The sequence below is a fragment of the Panthera uncia genome, unplaced genomic scaffold, assembly GCF_023721935.1.
Source record: "Panthera uncia isolate 11264 unplaced genomic scaffold, Puncia_PCG_1.0 HiC_scaffold_1012, whole genome shotgun sequence".
Lineage (NCBI taxonomy): Eukaryota > Metazoa > Chordata > Mammalia > Carnivora > Felidae > Panthera > Panthera uncia.
Window position 1 is genome coordinate 8,666 of NW_026057604.1, and position 11,124 is coordinate 19,789.

At 53.8% G+C, this 11,124-nt stretch overlaps 1 non-coding gene across 1 annotated transcript; it reads left to right on the plus strand.

Moving 5' to 3' along the window:
* The first annotated feature begins 8,953 nt into the window (after window positions 1-8,953).
* On the plus strand, window positions 8,954-9,038 carry TRNAG-UCC (transfer RNA glycine (anticodon UCC)). Its single transcript has one exon. It is a non-coding gene; the product is annotated as a tRNA-Gly (tRNA).
* Window positions 9,039-11,124: the final 2,086 nt, after the last annotated feature.

Consider the following 11,124-nt stretch of genomic DNA (forward strand, 5'->3'; position numbering starts at 1 on the left):
CTTATGGACGATTTCAGGGGCACGTAAAGTGCCCCAAGTCCCCATCTTAAGCCTTGGTGGTGACAGGCTGCTGTCCTCACGGCAGGACATTCCAGACCACTACTGGTCACCTGTGGCTCTTGATCCCTCGGGCAGAGCCAGTGTGAGCAAAGAGGTACTTCATTCTTCTAATCAGATTTAGAAGTCTTAGCCCAAGAAAAAGAGCGTGAAACGTCTCTTTAACGTATTTCTATACTGATGCCGTGTTGAAATGATAACGTTTTGGGTCTGTTGGGTTCCATAAAATCTCTTATTAAATTTTTTTTAATGTTGATTTATTTGAGAGAGAGAGAGAGAGAGAGAGAGAGACAGAGCGCAAGCGGGGTGGGGGAGACAGAGAGAGAGGGAGACACAGAATCGGAAGCAGGCTCCAGGCTCTGAGCCATCAGCACAGAGCCCCACGGAGGGCTCGAACCCACGAACCGTGGGATCGTGACCTGAGCTGAAGTCGGACGCTTAACCGACTGGGCCATCCAGGCGCCCTGTCTTACGAAAATATTTGTAGAATCTAAGAATTGCCTGCAATTGCCATTCCAGAGAAAAGCTAGAGACAGGAATGTATAGAGAAGGGGAGCGTGGGTCCAGGTGAGCGTGAGATACGATCCAGGTGGCAATACGCAGCTAGCAGGGACCTAGCACATAGTAGGTGTTCAGTTAACATGCACTTCCCTTTTCCTTCCCAGTGGGTGCTGTGCTTGTGGGATATGTCTCCGGGCCAGTGATCAGGAAAGACTTGCTCAATAAATTGGCACATGAACTCGGTCTTCACTGGAGCACTGGGGGTTCTAGTCGAAGATTATGATGGCCATGGTGGCCAGCATGGGGCTAAGGCGTTTTCTCCCAGCAGCCCTGTGAGTGGGCAGTGTGGTTGTCCCTGTTTACAAACGGAGGCACAGAGGCCCCAAGATGCGAGGTGTCTTGGCCAAGGTCACCTGGTGGTTGGCAGTGGAACGGGTTTTCGGTGGGGCTCCAGCAGGAGTGGGGGGTGGGGAGCCTCCCGCCCACTGTGACTGAGCTCTCCCTCCTCCTCCCCACGGAACATCCCAAGCTGACCTGAGACCTTCAAAAGTCTCAACTCTTTGTCATGCCCTGTGGACGCCTGTGGATCTGGGCGCATCTTTGGGAGCTGCCAGAAATGCCCCAACTGAGAAGGGGCCGTGAGGAGCCCCGCTGGGGTTCTCAACGCCTGTGAGGTCAGGCAGGCGACGGACATGAGGGAGAGAGGGTCCCGCCTCCAGGGCTGGCCAGCTGCCGCCGAGCGGGCATGTGTGTTTAAAATTTTGTGCGTGGGAAGGGAGTGGCGCCCTGGGAGACGTTTGCCGCGTCCCATGCTGGTGGGATGCTGCTGATGCACCTGCTGGGTGGACGAATGAGTGAATGGACAAATCAACCAATGAGCGCATGAATCGATGAACAAGCTGGTGAGCAGGGGAAAGAATGAATGAGCCAAAGAACAGTCAACCAACAAACGAATGCCCTTGAAGGTGTTCAAGAAGAGATCATTCAGAAGATAGGAGCTGCGAACCTTCCCCTAAACCTGTCCGCTCGCAGTGTGTGGCATCTCGGTCCCTCCAGGGGCTCGGGCCAAAGACCTTGGCTCCTCTGTCTCTCTCACACCCACACTCGACCGGCAGCAGGCGTTGAAATCTCCCTGAAGTAACACATCCCCAGTCTGCCCACTCTTCTGCCTTCCCAGCCACCGCGGAGTCCAGCCGTCATTATTGCTGGCCTGGACCAATGCAGTCACCTCCTCCCTCTTTTTGCCCGGGCCTTCCAGACTGTTCCCCCCACCCCCTGCAGCAGCTAGAGGGCGCTTGTGAGAAGCTGAGTCAGTTCTCCCCGCGGCCCGGTAAAGCCCCTGCTCGTTCCGCACGGTCCCCACCCTGCCCTCAGCTCCTCCTTCTCTCCCCCTCATCTTCTCCACTCCAGCCATACTGGTTTCCTTATGCCATTCCCCAGATAGGTCAGGCAGGCAGATTTCTGCCTCCGGACCTTTGCACTTACTGTTTCCTCTGCCCACAAATACTAAGGGGGCTTAAACCAACGCCTTCACCTTGACCGCTTGGCTTGAATATGGCAGCCTGCCCCATGGTCCCTCCTGAGGCTCCCCAGCCCCTTACACTACTGTGCTTTTTCTTTTTGCCAAAGCACGTTGCACCTTCCATCACACTATTTTTTTTTTTTTTTTTTTTTTTTTTTTTTTTACCATATTTGCTCTCTCTCTCCCCAAATGGAGATTAGTCCCCAGGAAGGCAGGGCTCTGCTAACTAGAGTGTCCTAAACACCTGGAGTAGAGCCTGGCACACAGTAGATGCTCCACCAGTAAAAGTGTATGCAGGCAGATTCTTTGCTGCTCACGTCTAAAGTGAAGTGTCCACGGAAACTAAATGTCCTAGCCACACCTCTTCCTGGAGGCTCTCCAGGAGTTCTCCCTGCAGCGAGGGTCCTGAGCAGAAGCTCCTTCCTCATTCCCCCACCGTGGCATGACCCCCAGAGCCATCAGATGCGGCAGGAGAGGGAGACGCAGGAGGTTGGCATCATCAGTGGAGGGCCATCTGTCTCCCCGTGACATCCAGAGCTCTCGTTGGCCGTTTCTGATACTATTATCTTTGCCTTCCTGTAAGCTCCAGCTCTGGAACGCTACGTCCCTGGGTCATGGTGGATCTCCCCGGGGGGCTAGACGGCTCGCCCGGGAGGCTGATGGATCCCCCGGCCGGATTCTGTGCCTGGGCCTCGCGGCGGTTAATTGCCTCCACAGGAACGCCCTGACCTCCTCCGTCCTCTCCTCGGCAGGGTCTCCCTTCGCCCGAGCCAGCATTAAAAGTGCCAAGCTGGAGAACTCGACTTTTTTTCACAAAAAGGAGAGGAGGATGCGTTTCTACATCCGCCGCATGGTCAAAACTCAGGCCTTCTACTGGACTGTGCTCAGTCTGGTAGCCCTCAACACTCTGTGTGTTGCTATTGTTCACTACAACCAGCCCGAGTGGCTCTCCGACTTCCTCTGTGAGTACCACCCGGCCCCGCCCCTGCCCACTCCCGCTCCCTTCCTCCCGGCCCCGCCCCTGCCCACTCCCGCTCCCTTCCTCACACCCTTTCCCACTTGTGGCGCCGCGTGTTCCTTCCTTACCCCTTGTTGAGTCTGCCCTTTGATGTGGACGTGTTTGCAGCTGGCACCTCAACTGAGTCTTTGGGCCTGAGGGGCTGGAAGCTGGAATTCAGGCCACCAAATACTTCTGTGATTTTTTTTTTTAATTTTTTAATGTTTATTTATTCTTTGAGAGAGAGAGACGGAGAGAGAGAGAGAACAAGCAGGGGAGGGGCAGAGAGAGGGAGATCACAGGAATCCCAAGCGGGCTCCGGGCTCCGAGCTGTCAGCGCAGAGCCCAGTGCGGGGCTCGAACTCAAAAACCGCAAGATCGTGACCTGAGCCGAAGTCGGATGTTTAACTGACTGAGCCACCCTGGTGCCCCTGTGATGCTTTTTAAAAGAGAGGCATAAGGGTGCTGGTGAAGGGGGCATTGGAAGAGAGACAGAAAGGGGTAGAGACCACAGGACAGCCAGATGGAGACAGAAACACACATGCAATTAACAGGTAATATCTCTGGGGATGTTAAAATGAGTGATTTGTGGTTGAGAGAGGGGGATGCTTTAGGGGCAGAGAGTGGCCCTTATGTTGCCCCCATTTTCTCTGCTTCTCCCCTCTTCTTTCAAACCTTTTTCTCCCCCCCCCCCCCCCGCCACTTTCCTCTCTAGCCCTTTAATGACCTCCTTATATCCGGGATTCATTCCTAAAAGATCTGCCCCAACAACTATGAGAACATCTGGCTCCTTCAATGGCTACCAGGACCCTTAAGGCCTTGCCTTTCTGGGCCTATTCCAGGTTCCAGGAGTTAGCATGTGATACTATCAGAATTGATGGCCAGGAGGGGGTGAGGAGAAGCAGTGAGAGGTGGGGAGACCTCTGACCGGGATTTAAAAAATAAAGAGCTCTGAGAAATCAATAAGAGTAGTGTCCGGCGGTGGGGAAGGCAAGCGCACACCCTGGCTCTGGCCTGTGGGCCCCGAGGGAGGATTTCCCAACACCGTTTGCCTGCTGGCTGCCCTCCACCTGCAGCTACTGGCCTGTCTGACTTAGGTTCGTAGCTTCTTGCCCCGTCTGGCCTGGTTCGGGGTTGACCCAGACAGCCACTGGAGACAGTCGAGTCTTCAGCCTAGAGAGGCCTAGGAGCCTGGTCCAGGTCATTATTTCCTTGTAACCCTTATTGTTCTCCGTCACATTGGTTGACCCCTCAGGACACTCCCCAGGGGCCAGCTCTCCTTCTGAGAGCCCTGACCTAGTTCCAACCCTCGAAATTGAATTTGGTCCCCGTGGAGTCTTACAAATGAGGACTCTTCTTGTGTTAACCTCCTCTGGTAGTCTATTTTTAATCTCCCATATTCTCCACACTAATCACTTTGCTCTGTCTGTCCTGGTTCAGGAACAGAGAGTTGGGACTCCCCGTCCTGGGCTTCTGTGTCTGTAAAGGTCCTTTAGTTATCCCCATTTGAGGAAAAGGAGACACAGAGAGGTTAAGTGACTTGCCCAGGAACACACAGCTAGTAAGTGACAAAGCCAGGATTTGAACCCAGAATCCAAACTGTGACTAATGACAGATCCCTGCCCTGGGGTCACCAGATGACCTGGGTTCTCAGTGCCCGCTCTGCTCCTAACTCATCGTGTGACCCCAGACAAGTCACTACCGACAGCCAGACATCAGCGGAAAGCGTCTTCGTTTATAAAGCACCCTTTTATTTTATTTGCCACAAAGAAAGAAAGCAGGGCTACTATCTTAAACGAGGACATGTCGATTTTAAGATACACCCCAATTTCCCAGATGTCAAACTGCACAAAAGCGTGTGTCTTAGAATCCGTGAGGTGTGGTCGTTTCTCGGGGTCTCAGATTTCTCATCTGGAAATTGGGTTTATTGGGCCCTGAAAGTTCTTCCCGACCCTCCAGGGCTACAGACAATTCTCTCAGGTCTTGTGCATTGCCAGCAACCAGGTTGCCATGGTAACTAGGGGGCAGGTTTCCCAAAGTTGTTTCTGGTGGTTCTCAGAATGCACCAGAAGTTACAGCCAGATGTCCCTCGCTGATATGTTGGCCTGATGATCCCAGAGACCCTGGTTTCCCTCAGATCCTAGGAGCTACTTGGAGTCCAAAACACTAAGGGGAAGAAGATCCGGTCAGGAATGAGTGTGAAGGACCTTGACGGTTCAAACCACCTCTTAAAAGAATGATAAAAGAAACACCTTTGACTTTCTTTTTTTTTTTTTTTTTAATGTTTATTTATTTTTGAGGCGGGGAGGGGCAGAGAGAGAGGACAAGAGAATCCCAAGCAGTCTCTGCACTGCCCGCACCGAGCCCAACGCGGGGCTCGAACCCACGGATCGTGAGATCGTGACCTGAGCCAAAATTGAGAGTCAGACACTTAACCGATTGAGCAACCCAGGCGCCCCAACACCCCTGGCTCTCAGAATTACCTATGTGACCAAAACTGAAACTCTTGGAAGTTTGGCTCCTTTGTCTTCCTTTCTGTTTTCTTCCGCTCAGAAACCCTCCTTACCCCACCAAGAAAGCTCTCTCGGAAAAGGTCTTGAAATTAGCCATTTCTCTGCTGGTGCAAACAAATTCCCGTATGTTACCTCTCCCCAGGGCGTTTGGACTATCATGCTTTCTTACCAAAGAACAAAAGTGCTTTATCTTGTCCAAGACTTTTAGACATCAACAAGACAGGATTTTACCGGGGGGCATCAGATAGGTTTTCCAAGTTGGGAGAAGGGCCGTATCTTAGATTGGTTGCCCCTGAATCTCCAACTAAGCCCCTGACACAAAGGTTACTAAAAGGACACCATTATGACTTCTACTTCAGTTTCTCCTTTGGAGCTCAGGCGTGTAAAACTGGACTTATCATAACTCTTAGATTATGGCATCCTGGGCTCATTGTTATTTTGTTAGTCGGGCAGTTCGTTCGTTCGTTCATTAGTTTTAAAACGTACTGGGGCGCCTAGGTGGCTCAGCCGGTTGAGCGTCCGACTTCAGCTCAGGTCACGATCTCGCGGTCCGTGAGTTCGAGCCCCGCGTCGGGCTCTGGGCTGACAGCTCAGAGTCTGGAGCCTGTTTCGGATTCTGTGTCTCCCTCTCTGTCTCTGACCCTCCCCCGTTCATGCTCTGTCTCTCTCTGTCTCAAGAATGAATAAAACGTTAAAAAAATTTTAAAAATAAAAAAATAAAACGTACTAAGCACACAGGAACCCACCAGCCAGCACAAAACCTGAGTCCTTGGCAAGGACCTGTGCCCAGCTCTTATCGTTGAACCAGAGCAAAAAAGTGCATGGTGGAGAGCCATGGAACTTTCCCCGCTCCTTTTTAAGATCGGCCAGGGGGTGGTGGGTTGGAGGGTGGGGGACAATTGTTGTTCCTCACTTTAACAGAGGAGAAACCGAGGCCCGTGGAAAGGAAGCCTTGCATAATCTTTGGCCAAGGCCACCAACGACCCTCCTCTCTCCCTGCCTGCCAGGCCAGATGGATGGGGTTGTCATTGACAGGAAAGTCAGAGCCGCCTGGAACCCCCCCCCCCCGCCACGTACTCCACAAACCTAACTTCCTTTCCATTCTCCCTCCTCTCCCTTCTAGACTATGCAGAATTCATTTTCTTAGGACTCTTTATGTCCGAAATGTTTATAAAAATGTACGGGCTTGGGACACGGCCTTACTTCCACTCTTCCTTCAACTGCTTTGACTGTGGGGTAAGTACTCTCGTTGATAGGAAGTTCAACTCTCCGGCTCTTGCCAAGAACGGCTGATGCCTGGGCACATCAGAAAGGGAACAGTAGGGTCACGTCTGGACGTGAGAGACGCAGCTGAATGCAGAAGGAATGAGAGGGCAATCCCAGATACCGGTGAGGACACAGAGGTTCCCAAACTTTTAGCCACTGCCAGCGGGAGGGAAACGTTCAGGCGCTCTTTCGTTTATAAAAGTTCCAAACCAAAGGACCCAATATCCTGTGGCAGCAAAATGGAGAAGTAAACTGTGGCACGGCCATATAATGGAATTCTCCACAGCAAGGAGAGGCGACCAGCCACAGACAGTGACAAAAATCAGCCCGTAGAGCAGGATTCCGCTCCGCTCACATAAGATGAAAAGGATAAAAACTAGACGAGTGTATGTTGGTTAAAGATGATGCTTGAGAACTTTAAAGGGGCAAGGACCTCAAAAACCGTCATGCTCAGTGAAAGAAGCCAGACCCAAAAGGTCACGTACTGCATAATTCCATTTCTGTGAAAGGTCCAGAATAGGCATATCCATAGAGACTGGAAGCAGTCTCTATGTGGTTGTGGGGAGGAGGAAGGAATGGGGAGTGACTGCTCGTGGGGAGACGGGGTCTCTTGGGGGAGCGATGAAAATGTCTCAGAACTGCATAGAGGTGACGCTGACCCAACATTGTGAACGCGCGAAATGCTGCCGGGTTGCATGCTTCAAGTGGTTACTTTGACGTTCTGTGGGTTTCACTTCGATTTCTGAAAAAACGCAAGGAAATGGTTATTGCAGTACCCAGGGGCCCCTCGAGGCTTCTGGGGGTGGAGACCCTCACCCTGCTTCCGTGTGGGGGCCTCCTGGTTGGGTTCCCGTAAGGTTCGGGGCCAGGGCACGATTTCCAGGGCCCTGTGGACGCGAGACCAGGTTCTCTGCTCCAGGTTATCATCGGGAGCATCTTCGAGGTCATCTGGGCCGTCATAAAACCCGGCACATCCTTTGGAATCAGCGTGTTACGAGCCCTCAGGTTATTGCGTATTTTCAAAGTCACAAAGTAAGTCTCTGGAGCTCCCCCGGCATCCCGGCAGGGGCGGGGATGGGGACCGGGGACGGGCGGGCTCAGCTGACCGGCCTGACCGCCCCTCCCCGACCCGGGCTCTGCTGGCAGGTACTGGGCATCACTCAGGAACCTGGTCGTCTCTCTTCTCAACTCCATGAAATCCATCATCAGCCTGTTGTTCCTCCTTTTCCTGTTCATCGTGGTCTTCGCCCTTTTGGGAATGCAACTCTTCGGTGGCCAGTAAGCGCGCTCGGCAGACTCCCTGACTTCCGCTTCCCCGGGGTCCCGTGCGGGGACAGAAGCGGGTCTGGTGCGTCCAGAGACCCAGGCTCGCCTCCATCCCGCAGACCGCCCCCCCCCTCGTGGCTCCGGGCGCCCAGTGCATTCACCCAGATGGGCGGGGTCCTGGGTACCAGTCAGGGTGTCCTTCTGGGGAACAGAGATGCTGGAGATGTTGCCCCGGAGACAGGATGCTGAGCTAAGCCCTCAGAGCACCCAGGGCAGGGCCAGCGTGAAATGCCTGTGTCCTCCCCGCAGGTTTAACTTCGATGAAGGGACTCCTCCTACCAATTTCGACACTTTTCCAGCAGCAATAATGACAGTGTTTCAGGTACGGTCTTCACCTGGCCCCCGTGGGCGGATACCTCTTAGTGCCAGAGACTAAAGCACCCATTCAGCATAGGAGGGGGGTTCCTCGAATCACTCTTTCTCCGCTTTGCCCTCAATCAACAATGGTGGGTAAATGCCATTGGAAAGGCAGTCTGTTGTACTTGGAGATCCCAAGAGAGGAAGTCCACGGCAGGCCACGCAGGGCCACGAGGGGGAGGTCAGGAGGCAGAGAAGGGGGAACATGAGCACAGGCCTTTATTGTGGTTTCTGCAGGAAGGATCCCGCGAGGCAGGGTAAGCAGATTGAGAAGTGGCTGGAGTGATTTCAGCGGGGCTCTGGGCGTGGGGGCCATCTCAGGTTAGCTGATGAGAAAGATCAGGGGACTGTGGGCCCCGAGTGTAAGAGCCCCATAGAGGAGGTGGTTGGTTTGCATTTGAAAAGTGTAGGGGCGCCTGGGTGGCTCAGTCGGTTGAGTGTCTGACTTCCGCTCAGGTCACGATCTCGCGGTCCGTGGGTTCGAGCCCCGCATCGGGCTCTGGGCTGATGGCCCAGAGCCTGGAGCCAGCTTCCGATTCTGTGTCTCCCTCTCTCTCTGCTCCTCCCCCGTTCATGCTCTGTCTCTCTCTGTTTCAAAAAATAAATAAACGTTAAAAAAAAAAAAAGAAAAAAAAAAAAAGAAAAGTGCACACCACGGGCAAGTTGGCCATTATCTCTAGGAATTAGCTGGCCCTGACTCCCTCCAGGGTCAACAAACCCCCCACCCCCGCGAAGTCACAGCATCAGAATACAGAAAATAGGCATGGTTACCACACCCATCCTCCCTGGATTAGGAGATGCCCCTGATCCCACATTCCAAGGCAAAGAGACCCTGGGTGCTCTCCCCAAACCAACTGCTGTATCTGTGTGGGCACATGCCCTGAGGTTGGGGACTGACCTGGCTGGGACCACCAGAGCCTGGTGGGTTCTGTCTCTTTGGGGGTTGGGGAGACAGGAAATCTATGGAAAATGTGATTTCACTTTCTCCTTCCCCGGGGAGGGCAGTTTCTAAAAGAGAACCCCTGGACAGGGGGTTAGAAAGGGAAACTAGCCATGAAGATTGTTGATGGTGGGTCTTGAGCACAGGGGTTCTTGTCTAAGGGGGGGGGGGGGGTCTGTCCCCCAAGGACACTTGGAAGTTCTAGAAACGTGGTTGGTTGTCACAGCCCTGGGGGAGTTACGCTACAGGCACCTGGTGGGTAGAGGGCAGGGCTGCTGCTCGATACCCCACAGTGCCCAGGACGGCCCCTTAACAGAGAATGACCCGGTCCCCAAATGTCAGCAGGCAGGGCCGAGGCTGAGAAACCCACATTAACGGGTTGACATTTTTGGAGTTGATTCACATTTACTTTATCCTTGTGGAAATATTACAGAGGAGGGAAGTTGGATTTTTTTTTTTTTTTTTTAGTGAGCGTGTGGGTGACGCACGCCTGTCCCCTCAGTCTATCCCATATGCATCAGGGAGACTGGTGTTTGCCAGCACCTGCCTCCCTGTGCCGGACACATTCTCCCGTCACTGGCACCCGCCCTGCCCCCAGGCACAGCAGGCCAGAAGGACCAGTGAATATGCGGCTTAAGCACCAGAAATTTATTTCTCGTATATCTGGAGGCTGTAAGTCCATGAGCAAGGTGCCCGCAGGGTTGGTTCCTGGTTAGGACTCTCTTCCTGGTTTACAAATGGCCACCTTCCCACTGTGTCCTCACATGACATGGAGATGGAGAGAGACAGAACAAGTTCTCTGGTGTCTCTCCTTACAAAGGCCCCAGTTCCCATGATGAGAGGCCCATCATCATGACCTCATCTAACCCTGATTACCCCCCATCCCCAGATACCGTCACATGAGGGTTTAGATCTTCAACGTACCGGGGCACCTGGGTGGCTCAGTCGGCTAAGTGTCCGACTTCGGCTGGGGTCCTGATCTCACAGTTGGTGAGTTTGGCTCAGGTCGTGATCTCACGGTCCGTGAGTTCGAGCCCCGCGTCGGGCTCTGTGCTGACAGCTCGGAGCCTGGAGCCCGCTTCGGATTCTGTGTCTCCCTCTCTCTCTGCCCCTCTCCTGCTCACGTTCTGTCTTTCTCTCTCTTTCGCTCTCAAAAACAAACATTAAAAAAAATATGTTTAAGAGCTCCAACCTATGAATTTAGGGGGGCACAGCTCCATCTGTAGTGAATCCCCTGGTCACACGAGGCAGGACAGAGTTACGGAACGAGCTGTGACTCCCCCAGAGGCACCCTTCCCTGGAAGCCAGGCCTAGAGCCCCTCGGGGCAGGGGTGGCCCCTCCCACGCCCCAAGAGCCACCGCAGGCAGGCGCCAGCTCCGCAGCCAAGGCGTCTCCGCGGGGCCCGTGGCTGAGAGGGGTTGGCTGTGTGTTTCTCCGTCCCCTTTCAGATCCTGACGGGCGAAGACTGGAACGAGGTCATGTATGACGGTATCAAGTCTCAGGGGGGCGTGCAGGGCGGCATGGTCTTCTCCATCTACTTCATCGTGCTGACGCTCTTCGGGAACTGTATCCTCCGCGGGGCGGGGCAGGCGGGGGCGGGGCGGGGCAGGCGGGGGCGGGGCAGGCGGGGGCGGGGCAGGCGGG